This window comes from Vombatus ursinus, unplaced genomic scaffold (genome assembly GCF_900497805.2).
Source record: "Vombatus ursinus unplaced genomic scaffold, bare-nosed wombat genome assembly UNPS02015404.1, whole genome shotgun sequence".
NCBI lineage: Eukaryota > Metazoa > Chordata > Mammalia > Diprotodontia > Vombatidae > Vombatus > Vombatus ursinus.
The window spans coordinates 143,957-167,462 of NW_020955182.1; the positions used below are offsets into that span (position 1 = coordinate 143,957).

General features: G+C 41.5%; 1 protein-coding gene across 5 annotated transcripts in view; it reads right to left on the reverse strand.

Moving 5' to 3' along the window:
• The window catches only part of RASSF4 (Ras association domain family member 4), an 81,134-nt gene extending 57,985 nt beyond the window's left edge, over positions 1-23,149 (reverse strand). For 4 of the 5 annotated variants that reach the window (XM_027847397.1, XM_027847400.1, XM_027847399.1 and 1 more), the window contains exons 1-2: positions 23,094-23,149; positions 722-839 (exon numbers count right to left, since the gene is read on the reverse strand). The gene's annotated coding sequence lies outside the window, so the exon portion shown is untranslated. Of the gene's footprint in view, positions 1-721; positions 840-23,030; positions 23,047-23,093 lie in introns of those variants that run through there. The other variant, XM_027847396.1, reaches the window with a different exon arrangement.
• Positions 23,150-23,506: the final 357 nt, after the last annotated feature.

Sequence of the window (23,506 nt, forward strand, 5' to 3'; positions counted from 1 at the left end):
TATATATGTTATATATTCTATGTAATATAAGTACATTTATATATGTGTGTGTATATATGTATATGTGTATATGTGTGTATATGCTCGTCTTCTCCATTAAAATGTGAGCTGTTTGTCTGGAGAAATTGTTTCATTCTTTTTATTTGTATACTCAGCATCTACCAGGACATCTTGCAGTTAGTAGGTAGTCAATATGTGCTTGTTGATTACTACAAATAAGCCAGCTAGAAGAGGTGAGTGGCAGAGTTGAGATTAAACCCAGGTCCTGACTCCCAACTATTTCTGCTACACCTTCCTGTTCATGCATTCATGAATAAGTTTTATGCATTCCCTTCTACCCAAAGTCATCAAAGCACATTATTTTGCATTTAGCACAGTGTCTGGCATACACTGGGTGCTTAATGTGTGCTATTGACTTGATTGGACCATATTTTTCAATTGGAGGAAACTGCCTTTTTGAGGAAGAACCAAGAAAGAAACGGAGACTTTTGATCTCAAAATTAGGGGGAATGAAGAATCATTACAGCATGGAATTTCAGAGCACAGGCTCATAGGATTTAGAACTAGATATTATCTGGATCTTAGGCTAACCCTCTAATTTTACAGGTAAACCAGTGGGGTTGATTCATTATATAGCTCCCTAGGATTAAAAGAAACTAATTTTATATTAGAGAGTTACATAAATAAGCAGGCTGAAGCCCAGAAAAGTTAAGTGACTTACCCAAAGTCAAACAGGAATAAGTAATAGAATTGGAATTTGGAGCCAGGACACCTGTGTTCAATTTCTGGTTGGATGATTTGAGGCTTATAACTTCACTTCTGGACCTCAGTTCCTTCACCTGAAAAAGAAAAGTATGGAGACCATGATCACTAGTGTTCCTGCAAGCCCCACAATCCTGCCACCTCCATGATTCATGCCAGTCACATTGGCTCAGATTTCTCAACTTTTCGGCAGGTTCTGCTTTCTATGTCAGGCTTGTTGATCAGCCTTTCCTCTCAGTCCAACAGGCAACAGGGCAGTGAGAATGTGCTCTGAATGCTGAGCACTGACCAGCTGGTTCTCCCTGCCCCTCTTCCATACCTGACCTTTGTTCTGGGGAAATGCAGGGCAAGAAACAGCGAGGAGAAACCTGAATTTGAATCATACCTCTAATGCTTACGAGCTACATGGCCACAAGTAGATCTAACATCTTCTATTCTTAGTTTCCCCATTTGTTATGGGGAGATGTTACTATGCAGTATCCCCTTCACAGGATTGTTGTGAGGAGCAAATGAGATACTCAATAAACCTGAGTAAGCACCTCCTATATGCCAGACACTGTACTAAACTTTGGGGATACAAATATGGAAAAAGAAAAGTCTTGACCTCAAGGAGCTTACAATCTAATCTAATTCAAAAGGAAGTTGAAAAGGGGGAGGGGAAAAGGTACCCCTCTACCTGTCCCTCCCCACCTCCACACTGAGGAATGACAGAGAAATCCAAAGGGACAAAGGAAATGAGGAGATGTTGGCCTGGGAATCCTTCTTAAGTGGATCTTTGGGGAGGAGTTCTGCAATCAGATGGGCCCCACAGGGAAAGAGGGTGAGTACTATGGCAAATGTGATCTTGCAGGAAAATGGGGTTCTTGTGGGCATGATGGGGAAGTGCTAAGGAGCACAGCCAAATGGGAAACGATTATCCATGTAAATGGGTGTAAAGTGCTAGGGTTACAGAAAGAAATGTCTGCTAGTTTTACCCCATCTATAGCTGATCCTTCATATCAGAGAAGAGAGGTTTTTTAGGTACCTTTATCTACAAAGGACATATGAAGGAAGACACTACCTGCATCCAGAGAAAGAACTGATAAATAGAAGTTTGTATGGAATGATTTTTGTATATACACATATTTGTGTCTAATGGTAGCCATCTCCAGGGTGGAAGGGGAGGGAAGAAAAAAGAGAAAAAAAAATTACATGATAACTTTATTACATATCTAAAAGGAATAGCAAGTTGTATATAATAGATTTGCAGTTTCATGTGCAATCATCTTTTTTTAATTATACCGTATTATGGAAATGCTTGTTTTACTCTATAAATTACAAAAAAAAAATTTTTTAATTTAAAAAAGAAAGGAAGGTGGCAGCCAGGTGTGAAAGGTAAAAGTTAAAGAAAAATCCTTTCCTCACAGGCTCATCATTAGTTATGGATTTCTATAAGTAAGGGCATCTCTAAATATCTTCCCTTAAACTCAAATGCTGCTGAAAGCTAGAAATATACATCACTTCATATCAATCAGTAGAATACATACATTTGTTCAGATAATCAGTTGTTACATTAGAAAGCAAATAATAGGGCCCAAGGGAAATGATACAAGATACAAGAAAGCCATTTTAAGGGAATGGGGGAAAAGTGTTGTGATCGGGAGACATCCGGTGAGGGTGTCAGTGTGAGATCCTGGAAAGCCAGGAGGCAACATGGAATTTTAGAGTTGGAAAAGACCTCAGAGCTGATAGAATCCAACTTCCCCATGAAAGAAGAGGAAAACAATGACAACATTAATGGAGCCCTTTAATGCTTACAAACTGCTTTACATACACCCTCTCACTGGAGACACACAATAGTCCTGGGTTAGGGTATTATTACCCTCACTTTACATATGATGAAACTGAAGCCCAGAAGTTTAGGGACTTATGTAGGGCCATATCATACATCATAAGAAAAGGGGGAAGAGGTGCACACAGCTAGGTGGCAGCGAGGTGGTGCAGTGGATAGAGCACCTGGAAGAGCTGAGTTCAAATCCAGCCTGAGACACTTACTAACTGTGTGACCCTGGGTAAGTCACTTAATCCCAATTGCCTTAAAATAAAGAAAGAAAGAAAGAAAAGAAAAGAAACAGAGCAAGGCTATGAACCCAAGTTTTCTATGATCAGTCTTTTTCTCATAATACCAAATTATGACTTTGGGTAAGCTACTTCTCTGGGCCTATTGTTTTTCCTGAAAAATGATGACCTCAAAATTCCCTTTCCAGTCCAGGTTCTGGGTTTTTATTTTCCCCCTTTTTTAAGTTAAAAAAATGTAAGTATACCTGCGTTAAATAAATGCTTTCCAAATAGTATTTCCAAGACAGCTACTGTATGAATAGCTCATCCTTGTGTCCACTCTTAGAAGAAATGGCTTTCAGTTCTTGCAAATTTGCCAACTTTCTGTCCAACACATTTGTTCAGCCCAACAGATGTTACAGCTAACCATTCCAACATCACTGCAATGCAATCATTACTGAAGAGTTCACTCCAATGGGAATTCACTCATTTCTACATCTTCCAAATGACTGGCCGGGAAAGATGGGGAAGCTGAAACCAGCATTTGGCTCGAGGCAGGAGCTTTCATACAATTAGTAATCTGCCAGCTCCAAAGAAGGGCACGGAGCAAAACAGGAGAGAAAGGAATGAGCCTCTTGAGAGGCGAAACAGGTCAGTGTCACTGAAATGGGAGTTTGGCTTCAACTCAAACTACCGTTCAGTTAATCTCTCCCTCCCTCTGCCAAAGGGCTATTTGCTTCAGTCTTTCTCCAAAGGGCATCTAAAAAGCAGAGAACCTCATTTAGCAGCTGAACCAGCAGCCATCTCCTTGTAGAAAGACATGTTAATCGACAGGCAGCATGCCAATGGAGAGAGCTGAACTTGGTCATGGAAAAGCTGGTTCAAATCCCACCCCTGACACTTATTAGCTGGATCAGAAAGCTGAGCTACAGGAGGTAGTCTTACTATTTTTTCCCACATATATTTCAGAGGAGCTCTGGACAAACAATCCTAGTGGGAAGGAAAGGACTGGGGATCTTCAGAGCCCAGGAGAAGCTGAATGATCATATTCTGAGTCTGATTGACTTAGCATGATATAATAATAGCTAGTGTTACATACAGGATGGATTTGAACTCTGATCTTCCTGACTGCCAAGTCCAGCATTCTCATCCACTGTTCATTTATCTGAATAGGCCTCTTCTTCCTTAAAATTCTCACAGTACTGCTTTTTAGCCTCTCCTACTCCAAAGTATTCCTTGTAGAGTGGTTTTTGTGTGTGCCTCTTACCTCCCCTACAGATTGTCCTGGTTTTTAATTCATCTTTGTCTCCTGGGCCCATAAGCCACAGGACCAGGCACAAAGCGAATGCCCAGTAAGGGCTTGTTGAATTAACCCTTCCTTACGTGGAAGCACAGCACAAACCTCCTTTGGATTTCACTTGAATGTATTTTTTTAAAATAATGAATACAGTAGTAATGAGGCAGTAATATCTCTTCTCAAAAGTTCTTTCCAGACTTTCCTGAAGGGAGGAAATTTTATCAGTACTTAATCAAAATTTTATCAGTACTTAATCAAAATTTTTAAGGAACAATGCTCTGCTATGAAATCCTTCTGCTCAGGTCAAAACCTCTTTCTTTTAATAAATGTTTATTGAATTGAATTTGAGGAAAGTGTATAAAAGATCAAGAACAAAAACCAGGTCCAGAAAATGGAAAAGGGGAAGCAAACTTAAGGAGGGATACCTCCGGTATAGGGTGTGATGTTGCCCTCCCCATCCCCTCAAAGGAAGACAGGACCCACCTATGGCCATACCCTCACTTCTGTTCTGAAGGAATCATTCATTAGAGGAAGGAAGTCCCTTTGATTACTTTGGGAGGGGTCTATGAAGAGCTTTTCTCCAGGGGTGTTCAGGAAAGACTAAGTAAGTGACTATTGTTCCATTACTGGGAGGAATGTGTTTTATCATATGATAACATTTTCCTGGTTCGGTATTCTTATGAAAGTAACTTCAAAATGTCTTGTGTTAGAGACACATCCAAGAGCATGCATGAACTCTACCAACTTGCGTCTTTCTCTCCAAGGAAGACAATGCTTGACTCTAGAATAATGCTCAATGAATACAGTGTTTATGATAGAAATGTGACCAAAACAGAAATACTGTCATTTTTTTTTTCTTGAACACTTGTTATGACAACCTCCAGCACGTGTAGAAACTTATTCTGGAAGTAAGACACTGACTATTTCAAAATTTGCTTTGGAATGTCCACTTGGGGCTGCACAAGCATGTGTAGATTGCCTTCTTGTCACTAAAGCTGTTTTTTTAGAGGGGCAGGAAGGGCAGCCCTGATGCCAGAACAACCCCTATGCCCCTACAAATGCTGGCTTCCCTTGAAAAGCCTCAATTGTGGTCATCTCCCCAGCTGCCCACCTGTCTAATCACATCATGCCATTAACTTTGAACTCTTACAGCAGCTGAACACAAGTGTGCCAGGCTAATTATATGATGTGAAACTAGCAGCCCCGCCCCAAAGTACACAATCTTTGAACTATTTCTCTTGGTAACTGGGGCTTAATGGCTCCTAACAAGAGGTAGCCTGGCATAGTGGATAGACAGCCTCAAGATTCTGGAAGACCTTTGCTCAATCAATCAATCAATCAATCAATAAACATTTATTAAGCACCTATTATGTGCCAAGTACTATGATAAGCACTGAGTAATCCCTGAGCACTTAAGTTCTCAGGGCCTAGTTATGGAAAGTGTTTTAACTGTGTCTTTGGAATCAGATATCCTGGGTTCAAATTCTGTCTTTATCCCTTATTACCTTAACCTTGGCAGCTAGCGGTGCAGTGGATTGAGTTCCAGGCCTGGAGTTAGGAAATCTCATCTTCCTGAATTCAAATCTGGCCTCAGACACTCACTAGCTGTGTGACTCAGGCAAATCATTTAACCCTATTTGCTTCAGTTTCATCATCTGTAAAATGAACTGGAGAAGGAAATGGCAAACTACTCCAGTATCTTTGCCAAGAAAACCCCAAAGGGGGTCACAGAGACTCGGGCACGACTGAAAAACAACTAAACAACCAAATAATTAACCTTACCTTTACTGGGCCTCAGTTTCCTTAACTGTTCAATGAAAGTTCCACTGGATGGCTTTTAAGTTTCTTTTCCACTCTAAATCTATGATGTTAATGTGCTATTTTGTGGCCTTTGTGGTATTTAGTCTCTTAGGATAAACAGGAGTCATTTTTAAAATGATTTTTATGGCAGGGCTAGAATGTTAATAACTGACATTTGACAAGGAAACGCAAGCATGTGAAAATTAAAAGGTGAAATAATAATTCCATGCTTCCTCTGCTTGCCAGAGTCTTCCTACTTCCTACTTCCATAAGTATTTCTACTTATGCAATTACTTCCTCACTGAATTTCCATCCCATGCCATAAATAATTGCCTGTTCAAATCTGATCTGGACTTGGGAACCCAAAGTCAGATGTTCAAGCCTGGAATTTGTTGATTTCGAGAATGGAGAGGGAAGATTTCAAGGACAACTGAAGCTGTGATCCTGGGTCACAAGAACGATGCTGGTATTTTCAGTAAAGAGAAGTTTGGAGGAAAGTACCTGTGTAGGGGTCGGGGTGGAAAGGAGGGATAATAATGCATTCTATTATAGTCACATTGAGTTTGAGATCTGGGGGCTACCCAGATGGATCTGTTCAGTAGGCAGCTAGGGATGTGGGACTAGGGATCAGGAGAAATGTTGGAACTAAATATTTCTTATAATTTTAGAAGTCATATATAAAAATAATAATGTTACTGAATGTCAACCTGCCGTAGGAGATGGGAGGTTGGATTGGGAATCAGGCAGACCTGGGTTCAAATTCTTGCTATGACACTAGTTATGTGGCTCTCGGCAAGTCATTAAACTTCATTTCTTAGTTTCTTCATCTGTAGAATGGTGATAGGAATATCTGGAATTTTTGCCATTCTGTATGTGTTGTAAGTCTTTAATTTGTATCCATACTTCTGCTTGGTTGAATTCCATGGAATATGATCCCCTACGTGCCAGAAGCCTGGTGTCCATTCTTCCCCTCCACCCACTCCAGCTTCCTTTTGTGTGTGCCAATTAGAATCTAAGCTCCTGGAAGGCAGGGACTATCTTTCTTTGTCTTATTTGTATCCCCAGGACTTAGCATAGTGCCTGGAACATAGTAGCTGCTGAAAAAATATTTATTGAATTGAATTATTGTCTTCCCCATTGGATTGTGAGCTCATTGAAGATTATCTTGCTTGCTTGTATTTGTATCATTAGTACTTAGCACAGTATGGAGTGTTGTTGTTTAGTCGTTTAGTGGTGTCCGACTCTTCATGACCCTGTGGACAATGTGGTCCATAGGATTTTCTTGGCAGAAATAGTGGTGTGGTTTGCATTTCCTTCTGCAGTATATCAAGGCAAAGAGAGGTTAAATAACTTACCCCGGATCACAGCTAGTAAGTGTCTGAGGCTGAATTTGAACTCAGTTCTTTCTGACTCCAAGCCTAGCACTTTATCCACTGAGTCACCTCTCTTCTTCCTTCAATACATAGCAATTACTTGATAAATATTTTATCCATCTGTCCATCTTCATTCATCTATCCATCTGTCCATGAATCCATTCATCTTTTAGCACCTACCGTATAGAATTGTTTTAAGGAACAAATGAGAGTGTCCCAGAGAAAAGAAGATGGTCAGCAGTACCAAATCTAGCCAAAAGAAGGATGAGAACAGAAAGGTCTGTCAGATTTAGCAGTTGAGAGATTTCTGGTAACCTCAGAGAGAACAGCTTGAGTGTTGGAGTCAGAATCTTGATTCTAAGAGGTGGAGAAGTGAGTGGGTGGAGAGAGCAGAAGCAGGAGCAGACAAGCTATTTCTGGGAGCCAGGCTTTAAAAGCGAAGAGATATAGGTCAGCTTGCTCAGATCAATTACTCCAGACACAATAGTTGCAGAAGAACTGTTACTAGTCCAAAAAAAGGTTCAGGCAAAACAGGACACAAGAATAAAACTGAACAAAGCAAAAATAGATAGAGTTTCGGCTGGTCCTATTAGCATTTCCTTCTGAATCTTAAGCTCCCTTCTTCCCCTCCTTATCCTCCTCCTTCCCTGAACATAACAGCCAGATTCCTGGTATACCCTGTCCTCCCTCTAAGGGATCTGCACAGCGGTTTGGAAAATATCACCTTTATCCACTGAAGGATTCAATTCAGTTCTCAATAGTTAGTCAATAACCATTTTGTTGTTATTCAGTCGTTTTCAGTCTTGTCTGACTCTTCGGGACCCCATTTGAGATTTTCTTGGCAAAGATTTGCCATTTCCTTCTCCAATTCACTTTACAGATGAGTAAACTGAGGCAAACATGGTTAAGTGACTTGCTCAGGGTCAAACAGCTAATAAGAGTCTGAGGCCAAATTTGAACCTAGATATTCCTGACTCCAGTATTAAGCACCTGCACTGTGCTAGGCACTAGGGATACAAAGAAAGACATAAGACAGTTTTGGCTTTTGAGGATCTCAGTCTACTGGGGAGGATCACAAGAAAATAACTATTTATAACCAAGATATATATGGATAAATTAAAAATAATCAATATAGGGAAGTTATTAGCATTAAGGGGGATTAGGGGTGGGATTTTTTCTGAGACTTGAAGAAAACTAGGGATTAGGGAGAGCATTCCAGGCATGGGAGACAGCCAGGGCAAATGCCCAGAGGTGGGAGATGTAGGGTTTTGTTAGAGGAACATCAAGGAGGCCAGTGCCACTTGAGGGTGAGGAGCTTTGGAGAAAGTAAGAAGATTGAAAAGGTGGGAAAGAGACAGGTTGTGAGAGGCTCTGAATGCCAAACAGAGGATTTTAAGTTTGATTCTAGAAGTGATGGGAAGTCACTGAACTTTATTGAACCAGTGGTGACATGTCAGATCTACGTTTTGTGAAGACTGATTATTTGACAGCTGAGTGAAGGATGATTGAGTGGGGAGAAAGAACAACCAGATAAGCATTTATTAAGTACCAACCGATAAGCAAAGCTGGGGATACACAGTCCCTGGTCTCAAGGAACTTATTAGTCAGCTAGATAGTGCAGTGAATAGAGTTCAAATCCCACCTCCGACACTTACAAGCTAATAAGTCATTGAACCTTTGACTGCCTCAGTTTCCTCAACTGTTAAATGGTATCATAATAGCATCTGCCTCAATCAAATGTGATATTTGTAAAGTACTTCAGTAGGTGTTTAATAAAATACTTGTTATTAAAATACCTCCCCCTGCCCCCACCTTCCCTTATGATTTCAACTCTCCTTCCCAAAATGTAACGTAATAGATTGGTAAGTCTTCCTGTTTCTTTATGGAGCGGGTCTCCTATCCATTCATCCAAGTGATGTGAAAAACAAAGATATTACAAACATCCATCCACCATAAACAAAATCTTTGCGAACCATTTCCTGGAAATCGTGTACTCTCTTCATCATAATTGATCACAGACACAACCTCTTCTAGTGGACTCTAAAACCCTTGAAGGTAAGAAGGCTGGCTAATGCATCCCCTTGATAATAAGATTACATGTACTGATTGTGGAGCATTTCACTTTATCTTGACTAGTCTCAGGTCACCATGTCACATTAGGAAGACCACTGTGCTCTCCAAGCCATGCTATCAGGTGAGTCCTGCCCCTGCTTTCCCCCTGCCCTCCCTCAGAGAATGGTAATTATATCAATACAACTATTTCTGTCAAGATTCTCTCAATCAGCTGCCCTATTTTGTGAATCATCCTCCTCTCTAACTTCCCTCTCCAAAGCACTACTCCCTAGACACCACTTCACATATACGTTATCTTTCCCTATTAGAATGTATGCTTTTTGAGGGAAGGGGGGACTATTTTCCTTGCTTGTATTTGTCTCTCCAGTGCACAGTGCCTGGTCCATAGTAAGAACTTAGTAAATCCATTCATTCATACGATCGTAGGTATAGAGCTAGAAGACACTTTATGAGTCATCCAGTCTAAAACCCTCATTTTATGGCTGAGGAATTACCAGCTCTGAAATTCAAAATGTCCAAAAGTGGATTTCTCACTTTTCCCCTAGTGTTTAGGCTTCAATAGTCTCTGATTCTTTTCCCCAATCCTCATTACCCATGTTCATTCAATTGCAAAGGCCTGTGGAGTCTATTTCCCCAATATCTCTTGCTTTCTCTATTTATTCCCCTTTCTACCATCTTAATTCAATCATTAATTCAAACTCTTTAACAGAGCTTTCAATTCCCACCTCACCCCCCAAAAAAAATCTGGTCCAAATCTACTTTTACATTCATATTTCTGTTTTGGAAAGAAAAAACATTATTTATAACTTAGGGTACAAAGCAGTAAAAGGCTTTATTTCATTTATTATTGCAAGCTAAGGCAAGGAAAAGCACCAGTTGGTTCAGTGAGAATGGAACTCTCCACGAAGCAAGTGGACTTCCACAGCAAAGCACGATGGAAGGAGCAACGGATTGGAGTGAGAAGACCCAGGCCCAAATCCTGCTTTTACTACTTACTACTAATATGACCTTTGGACCAGTCTCTTCTCCAACATGGGTCTCTGTTACATCATCTACAAAATGGTGTTGAAATAGATTGCCTCAGAGTTTCTTTCCAGTTCTAGATGATTCTATGATCTTAAGTTTCTGTGTACTTGTAGTATACAGAAAACGCTGTCCTACTGGATTCATAATTAGATAAAATCACAGGGCTTGGGAGGCTGGGTTGTGTGTGTGTATGTGTATATGTGTGTGTGCATGCATGTTTCAGGGAACATGTCCTAATCTGCAAGTCTGTTAGTTTTGGGGGTCTGACACAAGGAGGACTCTGTCAGTCTGTCTTTTGGTTGTCTACGATGAAGAACTGAGGTAAAAGAAGGCAAACAATAGGGGTTAGACGTGACTGATCATTTACAATGAAATGGAGACATTCTAAAATTGCATTCCTTGGGTTGAAAAAGGGAAGATGGAATGCCTCTCCATCCCCCACACATCTCCCATTCCTCCCCCCGACCCCGCCATGTACAGCGCTTCTCACAAACAAGACAAGTCACTGTTCTGGGCCGTGCTCTTTCCGATCCTGCCTCTATGTATTTATAGATGTCATCCCTTCCCTGGACTCCACTCACATCTGTGGCTGTTAAAATCCTCTCTTCCTTCAAAATCCCCTACTCCATGAAGACTTCCCCAAGGAGGGAATTGTCCCTCCCTCCTTGATCTCTCAGCCTTTTAGACCTTTTTGACCTTTCCTATGGACTTCACCGTATCCTAACATATTATAGCCTAATGTTTGCATATTTATGAAATGTCATGGGAACAGGGCTAGATTTGAAATAAAAGGACCGGGGCTTGCATTCCAGCTTTATTGCTTCCTCCCTGCATGACACTGATCAAGTCATTTCAATTTTCAGGGCCTGGGCTTCCTTTTTTAATAAAACAATGGAGGACCAGATGATGTCTAAGTTCCGTTCCAGTTCTGAATCTATGTTTCCATAACACATTTCTGTGGTTCTATGACTCTTCTAGGACATATGCTTCTTAAGGGCAGGGATATTATCTTTGTTTTTCATATTTTATCTGTGAAACCTAGCAGAATGTCTTGCCTTTAATTAATGTTTACTGAATCGTTGAATCAAATTGAACTGAGCTGGGGCCCAGGGAGCAACAACTCCCATAACCTGGATCAGACTAGATCCGCTTCTGGGGGGGAGCAGGGCAGGAAGAGGGGGAGAACCAACAAGGCGTTACAGGTCTAGGCTCTGTTACAGGTCTAGAAGCAGGAAGAGATGGTAACCTACAGTATCACAGCTAGGGTGGATGTTCTAAGGCTGCACCACAGATATGAGCTCCCACAGTCTAACTCAGTCAAAAGAGCAAAGCGACAGGTAGGGTTCTCTAAGGCCAAGCGGAGAAGCACCTAAGCATCATGGCACCCTGCATGTGTGAAATGGAACTCGAAGTTGGGAGATCTGAATTCTAGGCTCACTTCTTCTCATTGCAAGTCCCTTCTCCAGGCCTCAGTTTCCCCATCTGTAAAATGAATGGTTGGATGACATGATCTTCAACATTCCTTTTTGGCTTAAAACATTATAGCTCTTTGATTCTATGACGCATTCTTTCAGAAAAAAGCTGGGGGAGATGCCAAATGATTTTCTTCAGCTCTGTAATAATGCAGTGGAGTGAAGAGGAAATACGCTTATTATTTATTGATGAAGGCAACAGCCATGCCTTGATTGTGATAAGGCATCAAAACTTAAAAGTAGAACTGAATTTACAATTTCCTCCAACAAAAATGGAACTATCTGCTCTCATAAAGCTCACTCAGCTGAATCCAAATGGACTTTCCCCCAGGTCCCTATCACTTGCCCCTTATTGTTATCAACAAAATCATCCCTGCTCTGAAACTTGCTAGTTCTGTAATCATAGACAGGCAGGTCACCTTTCTGGGCCTCAGACACTTAGGAGGCTGAGAGGTCTATGTGGGGCTTCTGACAGGCAGCAGGAGACAAGAACAGAGAAGCTGGTGTTCTTCCATGACCTAATGGTGACTTCTAAGAACTCAAATCATCACAAGGAGTGCTGGAGCCTGGGAAAGACTAAATGAGATGGTGCTGGGGTCCTCAACTGTCTTTTAGGGAGAAGCTACATTTTACTTATCATATCCAATTCAATAAGAATTTACTAAGTACTTACTATGTGCCAGGTACTGTGCCAGGTGTTGGGAATACAAAGAAAATAATGTTTGCTCTCAAGAAGCTTACAGTCTAGTCAAGGGAAAAAAAAGCCATGAATGCAAATAAATAGAAAACAAGTAAGGAATTCAGAGTCAGAAGGATTCTTTGACATCAGTCAGTCCACAGCTTAGCCAAATCGTCTTTATGATATTCAGACAAACAGTCCACGGATATCTAGGGATGGGTAACATCCCTAGATAGGAGGCTATCTCACAAGGCAGCCTTTTCCATTTCTTTTTTTAAACAGCTCTGATGCTTAGGAGATACATATATTTATATATATATATATTTATAATATATAAATATATATATACACACACTATATATACATATACATACACACATATGTATATGTATATATAGGAATGTGTGTGTGTATATATATGTGTGTGTATATATATATATATATATATGTATATATATATATATATATATATATTCCTTAATAGGCAAAAATCTGCCTCTCTCTAATCTTCACTTATTAGTCTTAATTATCCCATCAGGAGCTACATTAAATATGTTCAATCTTTATTCCACAAGAAATCCTTTCAAGTGCTTGAAGATTACTCTCAGTTGTTAGCAAATCTCTCCCCTCAGACTAAGTACCCCCAGTTCCTTCAGTCACATAGATCTTTTCTCCATTCCTGTCTCTTCCCCCAAACAGCCACCATCATCATACAGATGCTCATTACCTCTAGCCTGTACCATTCTAATAGCCTCCTCACTGGCCATGCTGAATCCAGACTCTTCCTCTGTATTTTGTTTTGTTTTGTTTTGTTTTGTTTTGTTTCATCTAGGCATTGGGGTTAAGTGACCCAGGGTTGCACAGCTAGTAAGTATCAAGTGTCTGAGGCCAGATTTGAACTCAGGTCCTCCTGACTCTGAGGCCAGTGCTCTATCCAATGCACCACCTAGCTGCCCCCTTCCTCCATATTTTAAAGCACAAGTACAACCACATCAGTCCCACACTTGAGAAATGTCCATGGGTCCCTATTGACTCACAAATTCTTTTGTTTAGCAATCAAAGCCCTTCACAGTCTGGTTCCAGTATACTTTTCCAGGCAAATTACACATTACTCAGTACTCTACCTCATGCACTCTGTGTTTCAGACAAAACCTCTTCCCCATGGATGCTCTGTTTCTGGTCTCCGTGCATTTCAGCAGGCTGTCCTGAGCCTGTCTAGTCAAAGAATGGAATTCAATGGACCGGTTCGAGGACAGGAACAGAGCTAGACTCACTCAAGGCTCAGCTCAGGCATCTGATCTTCCCATCATTACTGCTTCCCCGCCACCAGAAGTCACTCTGTATAGATCTTGCATTTAATAAGAGCTAGCATTTATGTGGCATTCGAAGGGCTGCAAAATGTTTTACAAATATTATCTCATTTGATCCTCACACTCTGGAAGGTAGGAAGATCTACTATATTGTCCCTGTTTTACAGATGAGTAAAGTTAAGTGACTTGGCCAGGGGTCAAAGAACTAGTCAGTATCTGGGGTCAGCTTGGGGTTGCCCTTCGTGACTCTAAGTCAGGCAGTCTATCCACTAAGCCATCCAGCAACCTGGGATGACACCCAAGGTTCATTTCGGTTCTAACAATCCATGATTTTTTTCTTCTACAAGCTAAATGTCCTCAATTCCTTCATCACTGCTTGAATAACAAGATTGCATTGAGGACCCTTGACTATGCTAGATATACTCCTTCAGATGCGTTTCAAAAGCTTGTCAGTATAACTCCTAAAAATATGTTGCCAAGAAAACACTCCAGATGTGGGCTGAGAGGGAGGGATGCAATGGAACCATCCCCTCCCTTGTTCTGGATATTGTCTCCTAATGTAGCCTAAGATCAAATTCACTTTTTTTTGCAGCCACATCAGAATTCGCATTCACTGAGCTTTCTGTCCTTTCATCTTGTCTTTCCTAATGCACAGATCTGACCGTGTCACTTATCTCCTCGTAAAGATTCACTCTCTCCCCACTGCTTCTGGGGTGACAGCTACAAGTGAAATGCTGAGCTAAGGCACTTGGATGCACTGCTCACTGCCTCTCTGCCTCCCTCCCCCACTCTATACTTAGGAATTAGATTTTTTTAAAACTAAATGCAGGACTTTACATTTATACTTATTAAATTTGTATGTTGTTAGATGTAGCCCATCCATCATCCCAGGCTGTCAGGATCTCTCTAGAGCCCTGATTACATCATCCCAGTACCTCTCCCTGAGGGTCATCTGTCAAAAGTTGGATGAGGGAGCCATCAGTATCTGCACATGCAAATATTAACCAGTATAAAGATATGTGTGTGCATGTGTGTGTAAAACTAATCCCTCCCTTATACTAAGTACTATACCTAGAATCACAGACCTATTACATTAGTGACCTAGTTCAGCCTTTGCATCCTAAAAAGGAGGAAAGCACAGACCAAAGAAATAAAGACTCTTATTTACAATCAGAGAGTAGATTTTACAGTCAAAATTTGAATCCAGGTCCTTTGAAACCAAACTCAATGTTTTTTGTTTGTTTGTTTTTATTTCCACTGTAGCTTCCTGTCTCCACATTGTTGTTCATTCATTTGTCATGTCCATCTCTTCATAACCCTCTTTGGGTTTTCTTGACAGAAATACTGGAGTCTTTTGCATTTCCTTCTCCAGTTCATTTTACAGATGAGGAAACTGAGGCAAACAGGGTTAAGTGACTTGCCCAGGGTCATGTCGCTAATAAGCATCTGAGGCTAGATTTGAACTCAGGAAGATGAGTTTTTCTAGTTCCAAGCCCAGTATGCTATCCACTGTGCCACCTGGCTGCACTCCTGCCCTCATATTAGGATTCAAATGATACTCAATCTGACATAAGAATATTTAACATGGATAACACACCAGCTGACATTTATATGAGGCTAGGGATGGGACCTGTGATTTCATTGGTTTAAGACAGTGGTATTGAGCTCAAGTAGAAAGGGCTCCCTGCTGGATTTCTAGTGACTTGGAAAAGTACCAACTAACATTATCTGTGTTGTTACATTATGTGTAATTTTATTTATTTATTTGTTCCCAATTACATTGTAATCTGGTTCAGTCCTCAGGTGAGTTTAAAACCTCTCTCAGCACCAACTACAAATCGACAGCTGCTCTTCAACATATAGTCTAGAACATTGGGAAGTTAAGTGACTTATCCAAGGTCACACAGGCAGCATTGTGTCAGAGGCAGGACTGAACCTCACATCTTCCTGGCTCTTAGACCAACTCTCTATTCATTTATTTCTTATTACTTAGAGCTTTGAGCTGCCACCAGTGAAGTCTGCCTAGAAAAAAAGGTAGCATTTGAGCTGGACCTTCAAGCACCAATAGGAGACACAGAGAGAGAGAGAGAGAGAGAGAGAGAGAGAGACAGAGAGACAGAGAGACAGAGAGACAGAGAGAGAGAGAGAAAGAGAGAGAGACAGAGGGACAGAGACAGACACAGAGACAGAGACACAAAGAGAGACAGAGAGAGACAGAGAGAAGAGAAAGAGAGAGAAGAGAGACAGAGACAGAGAGAGAAGAGGAGAGAGAGAAAGAGAGACAGATACAGAGACAGAGATGCACAGAAAGTCAGAGAAGAGAAAGAGAAGAGAAGAGAGACACAGACAGAGACAGAGAGAGACACAGAGACAGAGACACACAGAGAGACAGAGAGAGAAGAGAAAGAAAGAGAAGAGAGAGAGAAAGAGGAGACAGAGACAGACAGACACAGAGACAGACACAGAGAGACAGAGACAGAGACATACAGAGAGACACAGAGACAGAGAGAAGAGAGAACGAGAGAGAAAAGAGATGAGAGAGACAGAGAGAAGAGAGAGAAAGAGAGATAGAGAGAGAGAAGAGAGAGACAGAGAAAGAGACACAGAGAGAAAGAGAGATAGAGACAGAAAGACACAGAGACAGACACAGAGACAGAGAGAGACAGAGACAGAGAGAGAAGAGAGAGAAAAGAAGAGAGTGACAGAGAGAAAAGAGAGACAGAAGAGAGAGGAAGAGAGAGACAGAGAAAGAGAGAAGAGAGAGAGAAAGAGAAAGAGCGAGAGAGAGAGAGAAGGAAGAGGAAGGTATTCCAGGCAAGAGAAATGCAAGCAAACCACACGGACACAGGAAAACATAGAGAACAAGTTCATAGAGTCATAGACTTAGAACTGGAAGGACCTTAGACAGCATTGCAGTCCAACACCTTCCGTCTCCCCATTTTACAGATCAGGAGACAAGCCCACAAAAAAGGAAGTGACTTATTACAAGCACTACAAAGTTCCACAAGTACTACAACTGGGACCTGAACCCACATCCTCTGACTTCAAATTGAGTCAAGCAAACAAATTTGCTTAGAGCAAAAAACTGCATAAAATAGACTAAGATAAGGTATGATTAGAAAGTCAGGTTCGAGCAGGGCTTCTTACCCTGGAATCTGCAGAACATAGATAGATTTCAAGGGGTCCACAACTTGGATGGGGAAATTTTACATGTTTATTTCCACTAACCTCTAACTGAAAGTTAGCAGTTTCTTCAATTTGAATGTAGGCAAGAAACCGTTATTTGAAAAGCCTATGGACTTCAGCAGATTGCCAAAGAGGACCACGACACAAAAAGGTGAAGAACCCTTGGGGGTGATCAAGATTGCATAGTTTGCTAAAGCTTTTGGGCTCCAGTTTTTGAGGAGGAATCATCCTTCTTCCCCTTGCTGTCATCTCTAATCCATCCTCCACATAGCTGCCAAATTAATCTTGCTAAGGTACTAGGTTGATCATGTCATTCACCTGCTCAAACCTTCACTGACTCCCTATTATGTGCCAGATACAAAACAAATTCCTCAACTTGACATTTAAGACCCTTCACAAGCAGGGACCAAGCTACCTTTCCAGCCTTATTTCATATCACTCCTCCTCATACACTTTAAGGTGCAGCCAAACAGGTTTGCTAGCAGCTGTTTCCCAAGTTCCATCTCCTCTCTCGCTCCTCACCTCTCTGCCTCTTGGAATCTGGACCTTCCTTTAAGTCACAGCTGTTTTCTTCTGCCAAGTTATGTTTTGATGTCCCCTTCTACCTAGTGGTTTGTATTCTCTCATTCCTCAAATGACCTTGCATTTCTCTGCATACTTGGGGAATCTCCTCCCCTCTCCCAGTGGCATGAACGCTCCTTGAAGTCAGGGACTATTTCTTTGTATCCTCAGTGCCTCACACATGTACATTATACAAAGCAGGAGGTAGATTTTTTTAATTACTTATTTTTTCTCCATCACATGTAAAAAAGTTTTTAACATTCATTTTAAAAAATTGAGTGCCAAGTTCTCCCCCCTCTCTCTCCCTCCCTTCTCCCTTCCTTGAGAAGGCAACCAATTTAATATCATTGATATACGTGCAATCATGTAAAACTTATTTCCATATTAGCCATGTTACAAAAGAAGACACAGACCCTCTCCTCCCACCAGAAGAAAAAGAAAGAAAATTTTAAAAAAAAAGTATGCTTTCATCCGCATTCAGACTCCAGTGCTTTCTCTGGAGATGAGTAGTATTTTTTATCATAATTCCTTTAGAATTGTCTTAGATTATTGTATTGTTGAGAATAGCTAAATCATTCACAATTGATCATCAAACAGAATTACTGTTACTATGTACAATGTTCTCTTGATTCTGCTTTTGCATCAGTTCATGTAAGTCTTCCCAGGTTTTTCTGAAACCATACTGTTTATCATTTCTTATAGCACAATAGTATTCCATCACAACCATATACCACAACTTGTTCAGCCATTCCCCAATGATGAGCATTCCTTCAATTTTCAATTTTTTTACTATCACAAAAAAAACTGCTATGAATTTTTTTTTACATATATGTCCTTTTCCCTTTTTTAAGCCTCTTTGGGATACAGGCATTATAGTGGCTGTTGCTGGGTCTTTTGGGCATAGTTTCAGATTTTCCTTCCAGAATGGTTGGATTAGGTCATAACTCTACCAGCAAAGCATTAGTATCCCCATTTTTCCACCTCCCCTCCAGATTTTGTTCTTTTTCCTTTTCTGTCATGTTAGCCTCAAAATTGTTTTAATTTGCATTTAATTTGCAACAACGATTTAGAGCATTTTTATATGACTATAGATAGCTTTGATTTCTTCTTTTCCAAATTGCCCGTTCATATCCTTTGACCATTTATCAATTGGGTAATGACTTGTATTCTTATAAATTTGACTCAGTTCTCTATATACTGGAGAAACAAGTCCTTTATCAGAGAAATCCATTGTAATCCCCTCCCCCCAGTTTCCTGCTTTCTTTCTAATCAAAGCAGGAGTTAATAAAAGTTTATTGAATTTTGTTAAATGGTAGGAGAACCTGAATTTAAATCAGATGAACTTGAGTTAGAATATTAAATTTACCAGTTTGACCTTGAGGAAATTACTACTTGAGCCTCAGTTTCCTTATCAGTAAAACAAGAGCAATACCACTTCCCTTGACCTAACTTGGAGTTGTTCTCTAGACCAAATGATAGCATGTGAATGAAGGCATATTTAAAACTGCAACATAGTACACATAAATGCAAGTTTTTATTACAGGCAGCACCCAATCCATTTGTTGTATTAGGAAAACTAATCTCATAGCAATATGTGTGATGGATGGGGTGGGTAAATTATATTTGAGTATGGAAGACTGAATACTGCAAAAGTCTAGGACAGAGGTAATGAGGGTCTGAGCTAGCAAAAGTGGAGGCATTAGGAATGTAGTTCAGAGATGCTCTGAAGGAAAATCGCTACTGTTTGGTAGATCAACTAGGAGTGGGAAGCATGACAGGGGAGGTAGTTAGATGACTCTGAGGTTTTAAGTGTGAGTGCCTGGCAGAAGTTAGCACCATTAATAGATTATGGGGAAGTAAGGAAGAGGAACAAGTTTTGGGGGAAAGATGATTTCAGTTTGAGATATATTGAGTTTGAGGTTCTGGCAGAGATATGGAGACATCCAGTCATTGTTGGAGACGTGGCCCTGCAACTTAGGAGGTATTGGTGAAGGAAATAAAGATTTGGGAGTGATTTAGAGAGGTCATACTTCAACACATGGCAGAGATAAGCTTTGCAAAACAGAAGTTTGGGGACAGGTGGTAGAGAGGAAAAAGAAAGAAGAGAAATGGACTTAGGGAAGAATGCTGGGAAGGGAGGAAGAAGAGGAGGCAATGAGGGAGACAGAAAGAGAAAAAAGAGGGGATGGTTAAGAAAAGCTAGGAAAAACAACCATTTCACAGAGTAGAAGAGGCAGTGGACAGTTTCATGGGTGATTCAGTTGTCAAGGAAAACCACTGAGAAAAGACCTCTGAGTTTGGTGATCCAGGAGGGGAGAGCAATAGAACAGCGGAGTCAGGAGCCAAAATGTTGGAGGTGAGAAAAGTAAAGTTAATGATTGAATCCAACTTTCCTGAAGTTCTACAGTGAGAGGGTGAAAGGAGATGAACCACAGCAAGGTTAAGGGAAGGAGTCTTTTTAAGGTTAGGAGAATTTTGCACAGATTTTTACACAGAAAAGAAGAACAAGAGTATAATGATGCACTGGGCAAGAAAAAGAGGGAAAGATTAATGGAGCGTGAAACCAAAGGATGAGGCTTTGAAAGGGAAGAACTTTAGGACACAGGTGGAAAGAAGTGAAGAGGTGAAACCACAGAAAGATATTGAAAACTGGATTAATAAGAAGAGCATTTATTATGTAGCACTTTAAGGTTTGCAAAGCATTTACAAATATGATCTCATTTGATCCTAACAATAGTCCTAGAAGGTAGGTGCTATTACTATCCTTACTTTACAGATTAGGAAACTGAGACAGACAGAGGTGAAGTGATTTTTTTCCCCCTAAGGATTACTATCCAGATATAACATGAAGCTGGATGACCAGTCTGTTGAATTAATCTATTAGAGCGTGTATGTATAGGTACAGGAATGTGCACATACAATACAACCTCTGGCCTTGCCATGTGCCCTGCAGCTGAACTTTCTTTTATGTGCTATCATCTCACACAGAGTATGGAGTTCTTTGAGAGCAGGGATTATTTCATCTTTTCACCAGTACCTTGGTATACAGACTTACTCTTGTATGTGGTACATACCAGTGTTTGGTACACAGAGAGACTTAAGAAGCATCTTTCCATTCTCTCTCTCTCTCTCTTTCTCCAAGCACTAACAATTGTTTACTATGTGTTAGATGCATTGAGGATACAAATACAAAAAACAAACTAGCCCCTGCCTTACATTCTTTGAGGGGAAATAATGTGTATACATATGAGAAAAAGCAAATACAGGGTCACTGAGTTGGGGAGGCCCTAGCCACAGGCTCAATACTCTATCTTGGCCATGGGCTGTTCACAGACAATGAGCTGAGTCAAGAATCAAATAGGAGGAAATCAGGCTAGTCAACAATTGAGGAATTGTCAAGCACTTTCAATGATTCCAACTTGTTTCCTATTACAATGAACCATCTATTTTTTTTTTTTGGCAACAACATTCTCCTGATGATGCTATAGGACTAGGCATTCTTCTTCTTCTTCTTCTTCTTTTTTTTAAATATATTTTTATTTTGAGTTCCAAACTCCCTTTCTCCTCCCTACCTACCAAGAAGGCAAGAAATGTCACTATTCTCTATTATGACCTAACTGCTCCACGACGGCAATCCTTATTACAGAATTATAATAATGAATTATAAACATGTTGAGAGTAAGGACTGGGTCATAGATGTCTTCATTTATCTCTATGGCACCTACGCACACACACTGTGTACAGAATACATTATACTTCAAAATAACTAGTATACTTCAAGATAAATAGTATTATTGGCTATGCAATGTCCACAAATCTAAAACAATCCAAGATAAATCAAATGGCATACACTGTCATCTGCTCTCCTGAGTAAAGGAAACAACAAAATTGGATTAATCATCTAATATCAACATTCATTTCCACCTCCCACCCCCAAATCCAAGCTTAGTGTTCTCCATTGTTTGATTTAAAATCATCCTACTGTATTTATCAGTCAATAACATTTAACTCAGCACAACAGACCTGCATTACTCACCTAATATGCAGTAAGCACTGTGCTAGGCACTTAGTACACAAAGGTAAAACCAAAGTAGTCCCCGTGGTCAAAGAGCTTATTTATTAGTCCTTTGACACCAGTAAATTATATTACTGTCATTGCTACCATTAAGAGCAAACACAAATTAAAGTGGGTTTAGCATACATTAATGGAGTTATTTTTATAAAAGACACTAAAGGACAACGAAGCCCTCAAGGAATCTCTCTCTGTCCAACAGTCTACTGTATTCGATAAAGCAATTGATTCCAGCCTGGACTCTCTAATCCATAGAATAGTATTCTGGATGTGACAGCAGGGGAGGGGCCAGGCGAGTCGGGAGATTTGCTTCTCACGGGAAGTTCTGTATTCATTAGCAACAGCTACAATAAACAAGTGTTTCTCTCTCTCTCTCTCTCTGTCTCTCTCTGTCTCTCTGTCTCTCTCTGTCTCTCTCTGTCTCTCTCTGTCTCTCTCTCTCTCTCTCTCTCTCTCTCTCTCTCTCTCTCTCTCTCTCTTTCTGTGCCTGTCTGTCTGTCTGTCTGTGTGTGTGTGTTTGAATGACTGGCACAGAGTTCATAGTTTACTAAAAAATGAAACAAGACGTCTTCTACATCTCTAAGGTTTGGAGGACTTGGAGATGTTTCCCCTCCACCCCCACTTCTCCACCACCTAGGTTTGTTCATCTTTAGGGGAAATAAACAAATAAACAAACATCTTGAGAAGCTGTTGGCTATAAATGGGATGAGAGGGTGTTCAAGACTCAAGCTTTGACCAGAAGTCCAGCAAACCACCCAGTTCCAGGTTCAAGATACTGAAAAAGTCCTTTCTTAAAAACCTGGTCCTTCCCTAACAAAAAGGTGCAGCAACGTGGGACGTTCCGGTAGGTTACTAGTGAGCCAAGTGTAGAATCTCCACATGATAATCCACGTGCAATTCCCGGGGGCGCGCGAAGGGAGGAGGGTGGGCAGTCAGTCAGGTTCTTCTTTTGCCCTGCCCTGGGGCCACCTGGGCTTCCCTCCCCAGTACCAGCTGAGGAGGGGAAGCTTAGGAGTAGGCACAGCCTAGGACACGGGCAGTCCCGGCACCAGGGGGGCACCTGTCTCCCCGGGCAGATGTTTCCTCCACACGATCCCCAAGGAAAGCACCGTCTGAGCTCCAGCAATAGATTCATCTAGGCTAAAGCGGCAGTAGAGCAGGTGGGGGGTGGGGTGGACGTCAAGAAGGTGAGGGGATTAGAAGCACCTAGAGTCCTGCTGGGGCGGTGGGACGCAGAGATGAGTATAGGGTACCACGGGATGTGAAGTAGAGAAGCGGGCAGGGCAGCATCAGCCCAGGGAAGGGCAAAGGCGTGGTGTCGCCCGGGATCAATAAATGGCCCCCATCCCCTGGGCAGGGCACGCTAGCCCAAGAGAAAGTACCTCTTGGGAGCTTCTCTGGTCCGAGTGAAGGGGCAGGGGTGGAAAGGAATCCGCATCACTCACCCACTCGCGACTCCCCAGGCCAGCACGCGCGCGTCCACCCGGGGGCCCTCCTCGCCCTGCGCGTGGCCGGCTCCGCTCCCAGGAGCAGCCCCGGCCACTGTCCCTCGCTTCTCTGCTCCCCTCACATCCCCGCCCCTGCCCGGGCATCTGCCAATCACTGCGGCCCCGGCGCCACCCTGCCCCGCCTCCCCTAACTCCCCACGGCGTGGCGGGCGTGGCCAAGAAGAGGGTGACCCAGAACCCGAGGAAAGGAGGAGCCGCTGGCTCTCGGGGCGTGGGCATTCAGCGCCCTGCAGCCTCTTTCGCCTGGGCATCTGCTGCAGCTATGAGAGCTGTATACAGCAATTCTAGGCCCTGGGCAAAAGTGCTGAACTAGCCCACGAAGAGGAAGGCAGCCAGGGTGAGACAAGATG